At 39.9% G+C, this 19,062-nt stretch overlaps 1 pseudogene; it reads right to left on the bottom strand.

Annotated features, from left to right (window-relative positions):
• The window catches only part of LOC102879362, a 55,039-nt pseudogene that overhangs the window by 12,579 nt on the left and 23,398 nt on the right, over positions 1–19,062 (bottom strand).

Genomic DNA, 19,062 nt, shown 5'->3' with positions numbered 1-19,062 from the left:
ATTGTACTCTGCTAGGATGTGAGCCCTTGAAAGTAAGAATCATGTCCTAAAGCATTTCTTGGAATGCAACGTAGTGTCTCACACATAGTAAGTGTTCAATAAAAGTTTGATAAATGAATTTGCAACCGCATAGCCATTCAATCTGTTTCTTAAGCCTTGTAGACTCTGTATTTGGTCTCTTTGGCCCAGCAAGCATTTCAGAAGTTTCTTGTGGGTGAAATTCATAGCCCTCACATATGATTGAGTGACAGTTACAGTAGATTGTGCGTTTCTCACACCATGTGACCCTGCCGGCAGCAGCACTCTGCCTGCATGTCCAGGACAGCATTTCTGTCAGAGACTGCTGAGTAATTTGTTCCATGTGCTGCTGCAATCTCCTCAGGCCATTTAAAATGTCAAATTTGGCTCAGTTAAGTGGCACCACAGGATGATTCATTGTTAGCGCCACAAAAGATAATCTCACAAAGCTTTATCTATGAAATTGGCACAACTGGAACAGTAGAACAGATGATTCTCCAATAATAAACTCGGGACTTAGTCTGTGAAATCTGAACCTTCTGGCAATCACCACTGGTACTAGTGAGAAGTCTGCTTTGGTCCCATAGATTCCCAAGGTGTCTCTGCCATTCAAATGCTTGAGCTCCTACTCTGTGTCAAGTTCCATGCTAAGACACCGGGAATAGACAAGCTAATTAGATACTGTGTGCCCTTTGGGATTCACAATTTAGGAATTAAATATAATGTAGGTGAAATGTGTTTGACCCCTCAGCTGTTGGGAGCACAGGGGCTACTGCTGCTCAGGAAGACAGCATGGAATGACAAAGGCACATGGGATCTGTGTCCAGATAGTTCTAAAGTCAAATCCTTGTTCTGTTCCTCACTAGCTGGATGTCTTAGGCAAGAGAGTGAACCTCTATCTGCTTCAGTTTTCCCTTCTATAAAATAGAATCACACCTGCCCAACAGATAAGGGTTTCAGTCAAGTGGGAACTTGACTGAGAATGGCTACAGGAATGAGGGAAGGACCTTTCTATCCACTTTTCCTGGCATCCTCTGCTCCCTTGCACCCAGCTTACACACTAATGCCCCTCACAGCTCTACACCCATTTATCCCTGTTTTGTCATGACTCAACACACCTGCCACATCTTTGTCATGGCTCAGCCAAAAGTGTGAATTCTGCAAAGGAGAGTGACAACTGTCTTGAGTGCTCTGCCATCTTATCCACATATATGTATATATACATATACGTATATGTAAGGACATAGATAATAGTGGCCCCAAATCACTGCCATACAATGAGCTAGAAGAGAGAAGTCCTTCACCAGCTATTCAGGGTAAGTTTCATTCAAGAATGAAGAGGAGGAAACAGCAAGTGGGATTTAGCAACCAGTAAGAAAATTATTTAATCAGTTAAATGACAAGAACAGATTTTCAGTTTCTTCTTCACTTTTAATGGCTGTGAAATGAACAAGCTCCTAAAATTGTGTTTTAAAAAATTATTTAAATTTACTTTTCTCGGTTTAGTTTACCCCAACCCACCAAGAAGGGGAGGAGCATCAAATGCCTTTCAACTTCCCATTTCTATGACACAGAATCAAACGGTAGCTAGAAGAGGAGTCTTGGTGGCCATCAGTCTCACCCTCTTACTTTATACTTGAACATTTTGGGGTCCAGAGTGAGTTGATGCATCTGCTTAATGCCAGGGCCAGGTATAAATACTGGGTCTCCCAATTTCATAACAAGAATGCATGCTACCACCCCTGAAAATGTGGGCAAAGATGCTCTTGTCCTCTCTGGAGAAAACCTAGTTCGATTAAGCACAATTTTGGTGAAGTTTAACAATCAGGTATTACGATCATATGGCTAATTCACCTTAACAGAAAGTTTCCTCAACACATTTTGATTTGTCTTTTTGGAGAACTGACCTGACCAGCAGCACGTGAGCCAAAGCCAACTGGATACTTCAGGGGGACCATGGCCAGCCCCTTCTTCTTCCAGTAATTCTCTGATTTGAATCTTTCCACAGCTGCTTTCCTCAGGAGTAGGAAGACATGGCCATACATTCTTTCCAACCCTGGATCAGGTTCTTGGCATGAATTTCTTGTTTGTACGGTGTTTGATCAAGTTCCTTTATACATGTTTATTGTTTGGACCTATAAAAGGAAAGGAGATAAAAAAGGTTGGGGTGAGTTCTGCAGACATAGTCTCTTCCATCCCTTGTCTTCTTAGTCAGAATTTGCTCATCCAATAAGGCGCAGACTGAGTTCAACTTATGCCTTGTTGAAGCCCATGCATGACATTCTCTTCTTCAACTTGGAGCCTCTATCAAATATTAGCACTTACATGCTTTCCATGCTGCTCTTGTGTTAAGTTCAAAGGAAGGAATCCTTTCCTCATGTTTCTAATACAACTCAACACAGTCTAGGTACATGGTAGACTCTTAATTCTAGATGACTTCGTGAATAGCTATTGCAAGGTAATCCAGAATTTAATTTCCAGGTTATATGATCTACATGATTTAGATTATTCAGATACTGTGGCAGGACAAGAGTACTTACTTCCAAATGTGAAAACATGAAAGTTTGTTTGAATTTAGCCCATAACTAGGATGAAGAACAAATGAAAAGATTCCATCCCAGAATGTCTGAAGCACTGAGTAGAATTATTCCTGGATTCCCAGAATTGGCAACCAAGGCCCCCAGCTGAGAACAAAAGATCAAATACCACACATTCTCAGTTGAGAAAACTCAGCAGTTGAGGCTAGCCATCTCTTCAAGCTGACAGGGGTCATTACAGACATATACTCACCCCATTACCCTAAAAAAAACCCCTTAGATCACTATAAAAGGATGACTGGAAATTAGTAAGCTGTTAAAAACACTGCCTTTTTGGGGAAGGCAGTGTTTTTAAGCATGGCTATTCTCTCCTCCAACTTCCCTGGGGATGAAGGGAGGTCATTATCTGACTTTCCTCCCTAGCGTTACCAAATGTGACAAAGGCTTTGGTGAGATGGACAAGAAGGAAGGACAATGACCACCCCCGCCCCCCACAAGTTCAAGTGACAAAGAAGATGGCTGCTGCCTATGGCCACAGATTCTTATGCTGAGGAGAAAGAAGGTAGATAAATTGGAGACTGGGGCTTTCCATAAACTGCTGCAGCACGGGGCAAGGAGGCATGGGGATAAGGAGAAGGCTGCATGAGGTGCCAGCTGAGAGTCAGTTGGAGATTTAAGCGCCCCTCCCAGGGGATTGATGATTTCTGAGAGAACTGACAGAAATGGAGCCCACAGACAACATACTTGAAAAGTGGCTACATCTAGCCAAGAGCTGACAGAGACCTTGCTAGGAAAAGTCACATGGGGAGATGCTGTTTGATTTTTCTGGTCCTACTCTTCCTGCACCAACACTACAGCAGAAGGCACAGGGGAGGAAGAAGGGTGGGAGAGCACACTGAGTCCCCCAACCCTAACTCCAGGATCCTGGATAGAAGAGGCACAAGGAAGGAAACAGAGCTTGTTAATGATGAAGCTGGGACTTAGACTTAAAGAACTAAAAGGATACCATTTTGGTGACCAAAGTGACTACCGCCTGAAATATTAAGGAAGCGGGGGCAAGAGGGGTGCGTCCAAACCCATCAGCAGCAGTTATACGCCCAACCAATGGAGGCTTCTCACTAAACAAGTTAGACTCCAATACTCACTCTTCGACATCTTTCTGTCTCCAGGATCTTTGAGAAAAAGCCTGAGGAAGACAAGCATCACTGAACTTTGGGGTCTTGGCTCTGTATCAACTAGTTCATTGGGTTACTTTGGGTGCATCATTTAGTCCCTATTAATCTTAAATTCCTCAACATGAATGACCCCCAATGGTCCTACCATCTCTAAAATTTGATAGTTTTTGTATGTGAGACTAATTTAGTGTTACCTTCTCAGGGGGCAGCCCACATTTGGCTGCAACTTCCATGATACAGGATTCGGTGATCGGCCCTGCTTGGGGAAGGCCAAACCCACGCAAAGCCGTGTTGGACGGAAGGTTGGTTTTGCACGCTCATGCCCGGCAGCGCATGTTGGGAAACTTGTAAGCATTTTCCATTTTCAGAAGTCCCATTTCTATCACCTAGGGAAATACAGAATTAAAGTGATGAGAACCTCATCCTTCTGTACCTGTTTAACCATCCTATGATCTCAGACCAAAACCGGGCTGGAAATGATCTCCCCTGTCTACATCACATCAAGCATGGTAACATAGACCCAAATCTTAAATTAAATGCATTTTTACTGTAAAATAATATTTAAGGATTTGAATAATTTTTCTTTGGAAATCATTTTTTGTTTTCATATTTTAGAGCTAATGCATTTTTTTTCTAGGTTTCAAACATTTCCCAAAGCCTTAGAAGCATTCATAGGCCTTAAACATTGAATCTACAAAATGTAGTCTATATAATATCCTAGAAAACAGAAAAAAAAAAAAATTGGCATTTGATCTAAGATGTTGGTTCTCAAGCAGTGGAAAACTTTCTCTCTTATCCCCTGGGACATTTGGCAATGTCTAGAGACATTTTTGGTTGTTAAGACTGGAGGGTAGCTATGCTACTGACATCTGCTGGGTATAGGCCAAGAATACTGCTAAATATCCTACAATGCACAAGACATCCCCCCAAACAAAAAAATTATATAGTCCAGAAGGTCAATAGGGCTAAGGTTGCAGTCTAATGCATCTGGGAAAAGAGCTCTAAGTATAGGAAACCTGGAGGAAGATAACACACAGATGCAGACTTAGCCAATATCTGTGGGCTCATTTGGGGGGCACCGGTAACATAGGGCTATCCCTACAATGAGGGCCTTTATGCCTTTATAATGAAATATTATTTAACTACTGAAAATTTTCTGAATTAAATCATTTTAGGTAACATTTTGCAGAATGTGAACTTGCTCCTTAAAACACTTAAAAGTAATGACTCATCCAGAGTGGCGCCTCCATTACTATAATGCTCCATATCCAGGGCCAAGATCCTGCCATCATTCATGAATCCAGCCTGGGGAAAGAGAATTGACCTTTGATACTGGTGTTGGGGGCCAAGTGGATGTAGCTATCATTTACTGAATTTGACACCAATAGCAGCATTATTTACAATAGCCAAGAGGTAGTGGTAACTCAAATGTCCATCAGCGGATGAATGGATAAACAAAATGTGGCATATACATGCAATGGAATATTATTCAGCTTTAAAAAGGAAAAAAAAATTCTGACACATGCTACAATATAGATGAACTTTGAGGACATTATGTTAAGTGAAATAGGCAAATCACAAAAAGACAGATGCCATGTGATTCCATTTTCATAAGTAGTTAAATTCATAGATATAGAGTGCTGGTTTCCACAGGCTGGAAGAGGAAAGAATGGTGAGTTATTGCTTAATGGACACAGGCTTTCAATTTTACAAGCTGAAAAGAATCCCAGAGATGGATGGTGGTGATGATTATACAACAATGTGAATACTTAATGTCACTGAAATGTACACTTAAAAATGGTTAAAATAGTAAATTTTGTTATGTGTATTTTGCCACACTAAAAATAATAATTAAAAGGAAATAAAAAGAGAGGGTAGAGAAAGATATAAAGCAAAACAAACAAAACCCCTCCTGTTTAATTCATCATTACTGTTCAATCAATCCTTTTTTCTTCTCATAAAGTGAATCAGTTATATGTTTCTTGACCTCTCATTCTTGCTATAAGTCCTTGAATTCTGGCTCCTATCCTTATATTTCTGCCAGAACTTTCTCCCTGAAAGCCACCAATCTTCTCCAAATCTCCAAATCTTCTGGCCTGCTTGCTAGTAATGTACTCTGCACATTTTTCTCACAGGACCCAATTCAGTGAAAACTCCCAGCAGTATTCGGTGCTGCTGGAGGTCTTTTAAATACATATCTTTTAACTCTTTTAAGATGTTTTTGATATTCCTGTTTTCTGTCTGCACACTGCTTCAATACCTCTGAATTTATTAAAGTTCATTTTAATGATTTTTGTTTAATGGAACCAAATTAATACCAAAGTAGTATGGCTAATGACTTCCAGCAGTTTGAGTTTGAGTCCTGGCTCTGCCAATTAACGCACTCTGTAATCTTAGGCAAGCTTTATAACCTCTGACTATCTGTGAAATGGCAATAAAAAGGTAATGCATGGGAAATCATAGGCAAGTGACTGAAACATAGCAAGTATTCTAAATATAAATTATTAGTATTACTATTGTAAATAGAATTAATATCAGCTCCTGTCTTCACACTACCCTCCATCGGAAAACATTATTTTCTCAGAGCTTTAATCTCCACTGGCTGATGGTTTCTATAACTACAATGCAATCCTTTGAATAATACAGCCCACACGACACTGCATACTCTTTCTTCCCTCGTCTGCTGTCCTCTGCAGAAGATCCAGTGGAGGACTCAGAGTCCTAGGGCAGTACTATACAATAGAACCTTCTGTGATGTTCTATATTGGGGTGTCCAATATGACACATGTGGTTATTGAGCACTTGAAATATAACTAATGCAACTGTGAGGCTGAACTTTTAATTTTATCTAATTTAGTAAATTTAAATTTAAATATAGCTATATGTGCCAAGGGGCTTTCACATACGACAGTGCAGCCCAGAGGGATGATGGCGGAGCTCCTAGATGGAAGCTTGATCCCCTGAACAATTCTGTGGGGCAGATTCCTCTTCTCCTCTCCCTGACCTCAACCCCCACCGATTACATTTAGGCTGTGACTTGAGCAAGAATTAACACAATAAAGATTTAAGTTCCTAGGAGATTTTAGTTGTTTGTTAGAGCCATTAGCCACTCTGACAAGTAAATTTATTTCTTAAAAAGCAAAATAAGAATTATTTCCTGCTATGAAAAATTTTCTAGGAATTTATGGGACAAAGTTTTACAAAAATACCCTTGGTATACTTAAACATGAGGAAACTATTGGCAAATAATTGTAATTTCATAGAACACTATTGTTATATGAATATTCTACTTTTACCTCTTTTACATATGAGAATAGCATGGTTATCAGATCTACTTTCATGGACCTATATACTCATATAATTTCCAGTTATTCACTCTGTAGTAGCCAGTACCAGCTAGCACTTTTTCACAAACTGCCAGCTTTGAGCAAAGCAGAAAAGCTTCATTGAGCCGGCCAGTAATCAACTAATTAGCACAAGAACTAGAAAGTTAAAGAGAAGCATAATTTGTTGATCTGCTCATTGTTATTCCCCATTAGAGAGGAGCCAAAAGCTGCCCTCTGCTTTTACCCAGTGTTACATTTGCAACACAAATCCTCCCCCACCCTTCTTCTACTCATTTTGTACTTTCCAAGGTAAGGGTGGCGACCTCCAGTTATTAGCATGTCTTCTCCTTGTTCCAGAATGCAGTGGACTGCATGACCATGTCTAAAACAGAGTAAAAGCAAGAGAGGTAAATACTTTTATCGAGTAGGTATTTTCTGGGGTTTATAAACTTGAGTGATATCTACACACATTATAGAATGACAAGACTATTCCCTGAGGCCAGGCTGTGCTGATAACAAGCACACACAGTGGCCTCCCCTCCCTTTGGGTCAGGACACAACACCTGGCATTCACTACTTGTCGGGGGGGAAGCTCATGGGTGCCAGAGGCTCCAGAGTATTGCTTTGGGGGTACTTCCCATTGTGATAACAACCTCTGCTACAGGCAAATAGTCCAAAGGCCCCATTATAGACACGTTACAAATGGAGGAACTCAGGTAGTGTCTGATTGCCAAGTGCTCTTAGACAGGGCAGGCATAGAATCAAGGTCTTTTTGTATCGTGGGACTGATCTATAATTACTCAGCAAAGAAATTCGGCCTTCTAGGTGTACTTGCTCCAAAGACAATTTCCTATAGTATTGTTTTGAGATTCTCAAAGGAAAATGGTACTATAAATAGAGGTAAGCATAACAAAAGCAAAATCTCCATTTAAATCAAGGGGCCACACACACACACACACACACACACACACACACACACACGCAGGTGCTAAGGACAAGTAAGCCCCACTCTTTCAGAACCCACACACACACACACACACACACACACACGTGCTAAGGACAAGTAAGCCCCACTCTTTCAGAATCTATTTCTGTCTACGCTCCAGGTATTATAGTATTTTCACTGTGGTTTTTATTCTTTACGTTAATTGATTCTCATTTTAGTTCTTATAGCATGTAGTTTGACAATTTAAGATAAAAAAAGTAATAAGCTGGCAGCTTGTTTGTATATATTTATATTATAAGTGATTTTAAATAATCTTAACCCAGAAATTTCCTCTTTAATTCCAATATTGTTAATATTCAGTATGACCTCATTTTATTTTTAGTCTATTTAAAAGATTTTCTCCACTTACTTGTTTGCAGCAAATGCAGTGATGGCGCCATGATGCCAGTTTTTGTCACCTTCTCCCCGCCCCCCGAATGCCCCGCCAACACGCTGTACGTGACACATGACCTTGTTAGCTGGGAGCTTCAATACTGAAGCAACTTTGTCCTATGAATGATAACAGTTCTCATTAATCTGACAGGAAATGGGACAGCCCTAACACATTTTGATTCCATAATGTTGTACATGATATACAAACTGTGTGGTTATACTAAATAACAAGATGATTTCCAATAACTTAGGCATGCATCCACGCTGCCCTCGGTGGTATTTGGCTATAATGACATTGCCAAATCTATCATTAATATCGAGCAGTCCTTTCAATAGCAATGAGATATTTCTGTACTAATCGTTAACATAAAATTCCCCATTAACTATACCTAAAGTATCCTTTTCACACTAATCCCTGGGGATATGTCTCCTGAAGCAGTGAGGGTTTGTGGCCTTCCAAACCTCCCTCGGGTTGGGTCTTTCCCCTGCACTCTACTGTTCTCCACTGGAGAATGCACACGTCTCACCTCCCGTTTGGATAACTGTTACAGTTGGCCAATGAGTCTTCCCTGGATTCAGGTCTAGCTCTTCCTTGCCATCCTAATGTTTAGAGGTCATTTAGTCTTAACAACTCGTCTTTATAGACGTGGAGCCAAGAGGGATAAAGTGATAGGCCCAAGGCCACACAGGAAGGAAGGAGCGGAACGGAGTTTGCCTGACCCTTCTATGTGTTCTACATTCTCCACATTTTTAAAAGATGTGATTCTCCACATTCTCACATTCCTATTTGCTCTGATAACAACATTGTTCCTTATGACCTACTGAATCAAGACCCCTCTGCTTTGTTCTCCTACTTTCATCCTGATGTTTAGAATAGCCACCCCTAAGTGCATCCTCCATTCCAGCTGGGGCAGTCCTTGTATCATCTCTCTTTTCTTACATGCTTGCTGCCTGGTGTATAGGCAATATGAGTTTGCAGAAGAGACAGGTGAATGAATGAATAAGTGAGTGGTATTTGATCTTGATGTGGAATTGCCTAGGAATGGCATCTCTTCTCATCATCTAGACAAACCTCACTCTCAGTATAAATCTAAATTTAAGATTTCATTTTCATGGAACTTTCCAAATGATTCTAGCCCTTAGTGGCCCTCTGTTCTCTTAATTCTTCCACATAGGAAAATTCTGACTTAGGTGATTTATACTAGGTTGCATTCTGCCCAAGATGGTTTCCTAACTGCTTCATGTGAGTTGTGTACTATAGGCTTTGGAAGGCAGGCCTCCTTTTTCCTTTTTTAGTCTTTTGTTCTAGTTTTATTGAGAAATAATTGACATATATCATTGTATAAGTTTAAGGTGTACAGTATGATGGTTTGTTTTACATATATTGTGAAATGATTACCACAATAGATTTAGTTAACATCCATCATCTCATATGGATACTATAGGAAAAAAAAAAAGAAAAAATTTCTCCTTGTGATGAGAATTCTTAGGATTTACTTCCTTAACCACTTTCCTATATTATCATGTAGCAGTTTAAGTGATAGTTATCACTTATATTGTATTCTTAACAGTGCCAGGAGTATAGCAAAAGAGACCTGCTGATTCCATAGTTGTTTTAAACTTACAGATCTACAAAGAGAAGGCCTCTACTTTTATAATACTAACTTAAAACCTTTAAATCGTATGGTTATTAAAACCCAAATGGATATAGTTATTAGTACTCCAAATTCTGTCAGTCTCTGAAATGACATTTTTGTTTCTAATTGCTCTTGGTATATTTTGCTGACAGAAACAATTTAGCCATCTCCCCTCTACAATGGCCCCACATTACCTGTATGTCTTTGGGAAACTGTGTGGACACGTAGACATCCATTACTTGATCCTCACCTTTGGGAACAGCAAGCATGCTTTGGGTTTCCATATAAAAATGTTCTTGATCTTCCATATGTATTTCACCTGTTAGAGGAAAATACACCAGAATCAAAAGGCAGTCAGATAAGACAGGTAGCATTTTCCAGCTGTCATCTCCTGCAGCAGGCTCCATGGTGAAGGGTAACAAACAGCAATATTTAGCTTTGACTATACTTTCATATTTGAAGTAGAGTTTGTAGATGAATATGTCATGTCTGACAATACAGTAGATTACAGAGTCCTCGGGAAAGGTGTGTAACTTTATAGAATCAAAATAGTATGGCAAGGAGACTTCTAGTTCCAAGACAAGATGGAGTAGATGCATTTCATCCTGTTCCCTCTGCTAAGTACATCTAACAATCCTGGACATTATACATAAAAAAAATAAAAATAAAAAAATAAGAAGACTCTGAAAGGTAGAGAGGAGAAGGCAAACCAGCTAGGGACTTTGGGATCCAGGGAAAGACAAAATGGTGAATGTAGTGGTTTTTGTTGTTGTTTGCTTTGTATAGCCCATAATTTTGCCAGAGAAGCCAGAAATCCAAAAACATAGTAGGCAAAGACAGGGGGAAAAAAAGCCCCAAGGAAAGCCTATTTTGTAAAGGACAAGGAAAGGGGAAGTCTAGCAAGACAGAAAGTTTTTAAATAAAAACTATTCTACCTAGTCAAACACTACAGAAAAAACAACCATGGGCCTATCTTTATTTGCAAAAGTTGAATAGAGAACTGGCCTTCCACCATTATCAAGTTGTAATGAGGTACCCCAATCCTCTGCTGAGGTGGTGTCAGCGGAGACCATATGGGGAATCTGGACTTCCACTCTCCACCTGGCAATAACAAGGCATCACTCCTCCCCAACCCCACCCCTGCCTTCCCCCATCCCAAACACAGGGTCAGAGGAGTTCTGGTAAAATAGAAGATTTAAACAAGATTTAGAGGCTTATAACATAATACCCCAAATGACCAGGATACAATCACAAATCACTCATTATACCAAGAACTCAATTTGAATGAGAAAAGATAAATAGCAAATGCCAACACTGAGATGACATAGACCTTGAAATTATACAACAAAGATTTTAAAGCAGCTATCATAAAAATTCTTTAATGAGCTCTGACATAAACACTTAAAATAAATGGAAAAAAATAGAAAATCTCAACGGAGAAACAGAAGATATAAACATAACCAAATGAAAAATTTTAGAACTAAGAAATACAACAACAAAAATATAAGAGGTTCAATGAATGAGCTCAACAACAGAATAAAGAGAACAGAGGAAATTATCTGTGAATAAGAATATAGAACAACAGAAATTTCCCACCTGAACAACAGAGAGAAAATAGACTAAAAAGAAAATGAATAGAACCTCAGGCATTTGTATGACTAAAATAAAAGATAAAAAATTTGTGCCATTGAAGTCAAGTACTTCAAGAAATAATAGCTGAAAAATTCCATTCCTGAACTTGGTAAAAGACATAAACCTATAGATTCAAGAAGCAGAGATTTCTCATCAGAAAGAAAGTACATTTCTTATCAGAAACCATAGAGGCCAGAGGAACTGGTTCCGCATCTTTCCTCAAGTACTAAAAGACCTGTCTACTTGGATTTCTATATCGAGTAAAAAAATATCCTTCAAGAATGAAAAAGAAATCAAGATATTCTCAGATGAAGGAAAAGTAAGAGAGTTTGTCTTCAACAGATCTATCCTAAAATAATGAATGGCTAAGGGAAGTTATTGAAACAGACAAGAAATGATTTTAAAAAGATCTTGGAACATCAAGAAGGCAAGAGAACAGTGGAAAGAATTAAAATGCAGGTAAACACAATAGATTTCCTTTCCTCTTGAGTTTTCTAAATTATGTTTGAAGCAAAATTATAACATTGCTTCAGGGGGTTCTTAATGTGTGCAGAAAACATTTAAAGACAATTATAAATAAGGTAGAATATGTCTAGGCCAAAAGAATAAGGAATGTCCCATGCTGTATTTGGGTGTGATTGTCTAGAAAACACAATTAGAATGAGTATTCATTAAACAAGTTCTATATGTTGGTTACCTCTGTATGTGTCACCCCTTTAAAAAATCTACATTTAACGGGGACGAGAACTAACCACTGATTGTCAAAGTTATAGAAACACACACACACACACACACACACACACACACAAAACACCCTACTATAGATAAATCAAAATAGAATTCTAAAAAATGTTCATGTAACACATTGAAAGGCGGGGAAAAAAACTAAAAATGGGGTTAAAAAAGAAAACGATACAACGATGACAATCATCACGTTAGGTGGAAGGCAGAACTTTTAAAACTTAAAAATGTACCCAATAATAGAGATTTGTAAATTGTTTGAAGGAGATTCCTGAGGAAATCTTTTGTATTGCAGTCTGGACTTCCTATCTGATTTAAAATCTGAGTACAGAAAGAGTATGGTTCACTTATAAAACACAAAAATTGAAATGTCAAGAACTCAGATTTCGATTTCGATTTAAACTTTATCAAAGACTGTACATTGAAAAACCCACTTGTCAGTAGGCTCAAAGTGGCCTTAATGATGATAAAGCCATTAAGATATGAAGGCATTTATCTGTACCCCGCCCAACAGGAGAGGTTGTGGTTTGCAACACAGATGATTGCACTGATCCACTTAGAATTTATTTTGTTAAACCTCTACCTCATTTAAAAAATAGAGAGCAAAAACATATTGGGCAGAGCTGTTTCTTTTTAAACCTGTACGGCAGGCAAGCTTCTAGAGCCCTGTTTCGTGTGCTGCTGCCCCCACCGCCCCCACCGCCTCCACGGTGCCCTCTTTTCACCCGAGGGCATTGCTCTCAACTCTCTAGGTGGGAAACCAATTTGTTCAACTAATCCCTGAGATGAAACTTTATCCCAGTATGGGTGCAGGAGTGATTCCTCCAGACATATTTACATTTTAATAAGTGGCCCTTAAAGACGGTAAAGCCATTAAGATATGAAGGAGTTTATCTGTAACCTGCCCAACAGGACGGGTTGCGGGGAAGATAATCTCAGTGTCGAGGCTTCCAGATCTCTTGAAAATCCTGCTACAGAGATTGTCATCTACCTCTCCAGTGTAAAGCCCATCCCAGCTAACGAAATTTTAAAGAGATAAATGAGAAGCAGCTTAACGTAGAGGAGAGAACGTGATAACTTCAGAGCTGGGAAACTTAAGATAGATTTGATTGCTGGTCCATCACATGCCTCTCTGGCCTCAGCTGGCTCATTTGTAAATGATGTTCTTTAATGCTTCTCTAGTGCTATGACACTGGGGTTAGGTAGGGCTGACATCTTCACAGCTGGTAAAAACAAACAATAATATCACTCCTTTCGAGAACACAGTCTAAGACTTGATGTAACGCTCCACATATTGTATCTTTCAAATATTCTTTTTTCTTGGAGCAACTATTTTCCTAAGGGGCAGATAAAGTGCTGTTATGATTATTACCTCCAATTATCTCACATTGAAACCAGTAGTCAAAAATTCTTAATTGCAGAGTAAGAAAGGAAAAAAATCTCAAACTAGTGAGTTAAGAGAATGTAAACTTTAAAGTAATGTGTATTTCCCTTATTAAGTTACCTGTATCACTTTTATACTTGTTAATAGGGGATGATGCATGTAGCAGGTTAAAATTCAAGTAAGAGACAGACTGAATAAATTACCTAATTGAATTAAACGATTAAATACGATGTCAGGAAAAATGCAATAATTAAATTCTCACATAAAAAAACATTGTTGCAAGAACAGAGGCTAGGACTTACTATGGCACAAGTGGGGGAGCCTCCCCTCAACTATTGATATTTCCAAGATGGCCACGCCATAAATTTTCTACACTAAAAATATTCCCTCATCTCCCAAAAAACAAATTTGCCTTTCGAGTGTTTGCCACATTTTATCAATCCTAAGAATCACCTAGAACACTGTTAAAACGGGTCAAAAACAGATTCCTGGGGTACCCTGGATTCTCCAACTCCAGAATCCTAAGAAAGGGGCACATGAATCTCTAGGCAGGTCTCAGAAGCATCTTACAGTGAGAAAAACTGGGACGCACTGGGTTTGATAAATGCTTGCTTGCCGGTGTGTTAGCTCAATCATAGACAACCTTTTCTAGAGAAGAACAAAAACATCTAAACCTAATAATAATTATTGCTCACAGTTATGGATCTCTTACTATGTACCAAGCTCTGTGCCAAGCACACATGATATTATCTCTTATAGTCTTCATAATGGATTTTTGAGATCAGCATTATTTTAGGCATACACAGGCATATCTTGCATTATTATGCTTTACTTTATTGTGCTTCACAGATGTTGCGTTGTTCTACAAATTGAAGGCAAGACCCTCCACCAGCAAAAAGATTACAATTCATTTTAGTGCAGTGGCCTGGAAACAAACCGGCCATATTTCTGAGGTATGCCTGTATACATGATGCAAGGAAGCCTGGAAGGAAGGGAGGGAGGGAGAAAGAGGAAAGAAAAAAGGAAAGAGAAAGCAAGGAATGAAGGGAGGGAAAAGTCAGAGAGAGAAAGGATGAGACAGAAAGAAACACAGGCTTCGGAAATCCTAAAAAAGGCTATCAATCCTGCCACCAGCATTGTTACTTTGTAGCTGTTGTATGACCATGGTCGTGCTTCTTAACACTCTGAGCCTCAGTTTCTCAAGCTGCAGGGTGGTTGTGAACAGGAAAAAAGACAGCCATATAACAACGAGGGCCGCAGTTGCTTCTCCTCTCATCATGTTTTTCAGATAGTTTTACCTTCAAGAATTTGATCACCCGATTTAAATGCAAATGTCCTCATTGAGTCAAAAGAAACGGAGTACGCTCAGAAAAAACCTGACACGTGAGTGGTCCCGGAATGGCGCTAATATTTTCCAGGCAAACTATTCTTTTCACTCCACAGCCCATTTGATGCAGTCAAGGCCACGCAGAGCTTGGGCTCTGGACCGAGTCGGAGTTGTGCCCATTTTCTAGCTGGCGGGTCTACTACTTCACCTCCCTGAGCCACATTTGTCTAATTCCCAAACAAAATGTTGGGGAAGGAATATGTTAAAGTAAGGAAGCATAGCAGGCAACGTATGAATGAAAAGAGTCATAAAGGGAACAGAATATTTGAATTTGAAACTGGCCAGGAAAATTTCGAAGGCCTAATCACTCTTTGATTCCAATTAAACTCCTATATTTTTGGCTTCTTGACTTGATTTTACTTTAATTTTAAAACACCAAGGACATTGTCCAGAAACAAACTCTGAGCATCTAGGCATCAAGCAGTGTGATAGGAGACACACTCAAGGCCAAGTTCTCCTGGAGACACTAATCTTGGCCAAATCATTTCCTCCTTTTCTGCCTCAGGGCATGTAGTCACCTAGAGAATGACTTGTTCATTATGCTATGAAGATAATATTCTATTCCCAGAGTGCATATGCTGGATGTCATCTATTTATGCTGCCTTCCCAACTTTTAGGCTTTTATTAATTAGTAAATTATAAGAACCAATGAAATTTATGCAGAAGAATACTGTCATTGCCTGGAGGTGAGTCTTAAAACTTTTATAAATTTCAAACTCCTTTCTAAAAAACAGGATAGGAAATGCAAATCTTCAATTTGTTTAAGTTGCCTAAATACTAGTAGGCATCATAGGATCTATTTCTCAGACTCATTTAAGATATACCTTAATGGATCTAAAAATAGTGTCTTCAATATTTGCTTCCTAGAGCATCTTGTTGGTTTTCACTGTGTGCCTGAAAGACTGGGTGAAGGTGAATACAGCAAGTCCTCACTTAACATTGATAAGTTCTTAGACCCATGGCAAAAGGACGAATAACAAAACCAATTTTACTATAGGCTAATTGATAGAAACAAAAAGTAGTTTCCTAAGGCATCTCGTTAACATCATAATGAACCAATGTTGAAGGAAATGACATTATTCAAGGACCCACTGAATAGGTTTATAGGGCATGTCCCTCTCCCAGACATTGTTGGTTGCCTATCCAGCATTCCCCTCACCTGTCCCCTTCCAAACAATGCTCAGGTTTCTGTTTAGGTCTCCCGCCCCCACCCCGCCCCCTGCCATACAGCCCATGTACTGACCCCCAGCAGTAACCAACAGCTCCTCCATTCCTCTAGCTAGTCACTAATTCAGAGTTGGATATGTGACTAAGTGGCCTGATAAGGCTGGATTCGAGGACTCATGGGACGTTAAGACAATGGTGTTCTCTTTTGCTTCTTGGATAGGAACTGGTAGCTCCTGGCTGCCACCGTGTGACAACAGGAGATAAAGCCTATACTGTGGGTAGCAGGGGAGAAAGGCAGAAAATCAGGTTTCTTGCTAAAACTGATATAGTTTGGGGTCTATAAATCCCCTGTGCTTTGGCAGCCACTTTGAATCAGATTTTCCTTCCTGTTAATGTAGTTGAACGAAGCATTTTAACTGATACACCACTGAACTCCGCTCTCCTGGCACCGCCCTGGAACAATGATCTCAACTGTTAGAATCACTGGCTCCAAATCTTGGTAGACAATCTTCACTCACCATGCAGCTCTCTTTGCCTGAACCTCAGACTCCACGATCACGGCACAGACAAGCTGACCCACGCAAAACACCTACAATGCAGAAAAGACCTTTGTTCTCCAGGAGGGCAAGCCCCAGGCCCTCTCCTCTCGTTCACTTTTCTCCTTCCTCTGAGCACAGAGCTAGACATACTGTAAATGACCCCTTTACATGTGTTCTAACCGCAGTGCAGTGGTTAATTTAACAAAGGCTTCTGTAGGAGAGTGTATTTGTCAGAGTTGGCCTGCTGCCCCCAGGCACTGGGGAAGCTCAGGTCTTTTTGATGCATCAGTGGCAGTGGTGGCTGAAGAGGGACAGGAGTGATGCTGCCTCTTGCACAGCAGACTTAGGTTCCAGGCCAAGTGTACAGGACTGATCAAGGGCCAGCTGGCCTAGTAGAGCTGGTCCCACAGCGTGGCCTGTGGCTGCCACACCGTGAACAGGGCCATTCTAAGAGGTGGTTTCTGTCTTCATGGACAGGAGAGCAAGAAGGTCACAGTCTAATTCCTTCAGAGAGAAAGAGGGAGAGGATGATAACAGAACACTGCTGGTGAACAAGTCTGTGCCCCAGACTGTGGTGGAACACAGGCTTTTCATGAAGAGATGTGAGACCGTACTAGCCACGACCTGACCGAGAGCAGAACAGTCATCCTTTTACCTGCAGGTGGGGGAAGCGGCCTAAGGAGTTCACACGGGGACCAGGGCAGAAAGCTGATGGGGAAAAAACAAAACCAAGGCTTCAGAAAGGTAAAATAGTCAGGACTGGAAGAAGTCACCATGACTGTTTAGTTCTCTCCCATCATCACGATTAAAATTTAATTGGTCATTTAAAAAATCTACATTAGACTTTTAGGTCTTTTTTTACAATGAACACATAGTAGTTTTATCATTAGAAAAAATGGTAGTAAAAAACCTTAAATCCGGCACACATGCACACAGACACACAGACACACACAGACACACAGACACACAGACACACAGACACACACACGTTGGGTGGGTGAGGGCAGTGGGGAGATAAATGAAACAAGAATGGCAAAATGTTGCTTATTGTTGAATCTATATTTTTGTGTATGTTTAAAATTTCTACAATGGAAAAAAATTTTAAAGGCATAATGTACCCTAGACAAATGTTGAAAATGGAATAACACTAACAAAGGCAATCATTTACAACGGCTTGGTTCTCCACTCTCCACTGATGCCTGGTTTTGCCTCTGTAGCCTCGCACACAGACCTGGTCCCTTAAAAGTTCATAATCAACATACTCACACCTCAGAGAGCAGGTACTATCATGCAAACTAAAACAGTTTTTCTTGATTAGTTAACATTTATGCAAAGGCCTTAATTCCCATTGTCTTCCGCCAAAGCCATACTAAAATGTCTCGGAGGGGAGGAGGGGGAGTTTCAACCTTGACTTGAGACTCTCAGTCATCAAGCTTTTATCTTTATCAAGTCTGCCAGCAAGAGCCAGAAGTAGAGACTGTTTCAAATGATGAAGCTCTTTTGTGTAAAGGCAACTGAGAAGCCTGAGTTCTGCACAAAACTTGCCGAACTGCCTATGCTGCATTTTCTGTTAACTAAAGATATGCGTTTTAATCGTTTGGAAACTTTCAAATGGCAACAATGCTAGCATTGTTCCTCTACTCATTTACCCTGCTACATGGGAAACAGCGTGTGGAATATACAGATGAATCAGACTTGGGGCTTCACTCAAGGACTTTTACTAGGTGGGGGAAATCTATAAGACATAAAAATAAATAAATAAGCTTAATACAAGGTAGAAAGTGCATTAAAGATCCACTTTGCCTTTTCCTTTAGACTCTAAGCTCTGTGAGGGTAAAGACCACATGGGTCTTGTTCAGTTTCAGCGACCGGCCATAGTAGGTGCTTACTTAAAAATGCCTGTTGAATATATGGCCGTATAAATGGAGGTGAGTTCAGAGAATTCATGGACTAAAGAATATGGAAAGGCTTCATGGTAGAGACACCACTTGAACTTGGACTTGGACTTTGGACACACTCACTGAGGCAATGGCATGAGATTCTCAGGAGACAAATTAGCAAATAAAAGTTATCACTATGCTCTCCTCTTTAATACTTGTTAACAGCACACTATAGCACTACTAAAAAATATAAAACAATCA

The sequence above is a fragment of the Pteropus alecto genome, unplaced genomic scaffold, assembly GCF_000325575.1.
Source record: "Pteropus alecto unplaced genomic scaffold, ASM32557v1 scaffold3, whole genome shotgun sequence".
Classification (NCBI taxonomy): domain Eukaryota; kingdom Metazoa; phylum Chordata; class Mammalia; order Chiroptera; family Pteropodidae; genus Pteropus; species Pteropus alecto.
Note: the sequence above shows the minus strand (reverse complement) of the source record. Positions and strands in the feature narration are given on the sequence as shown.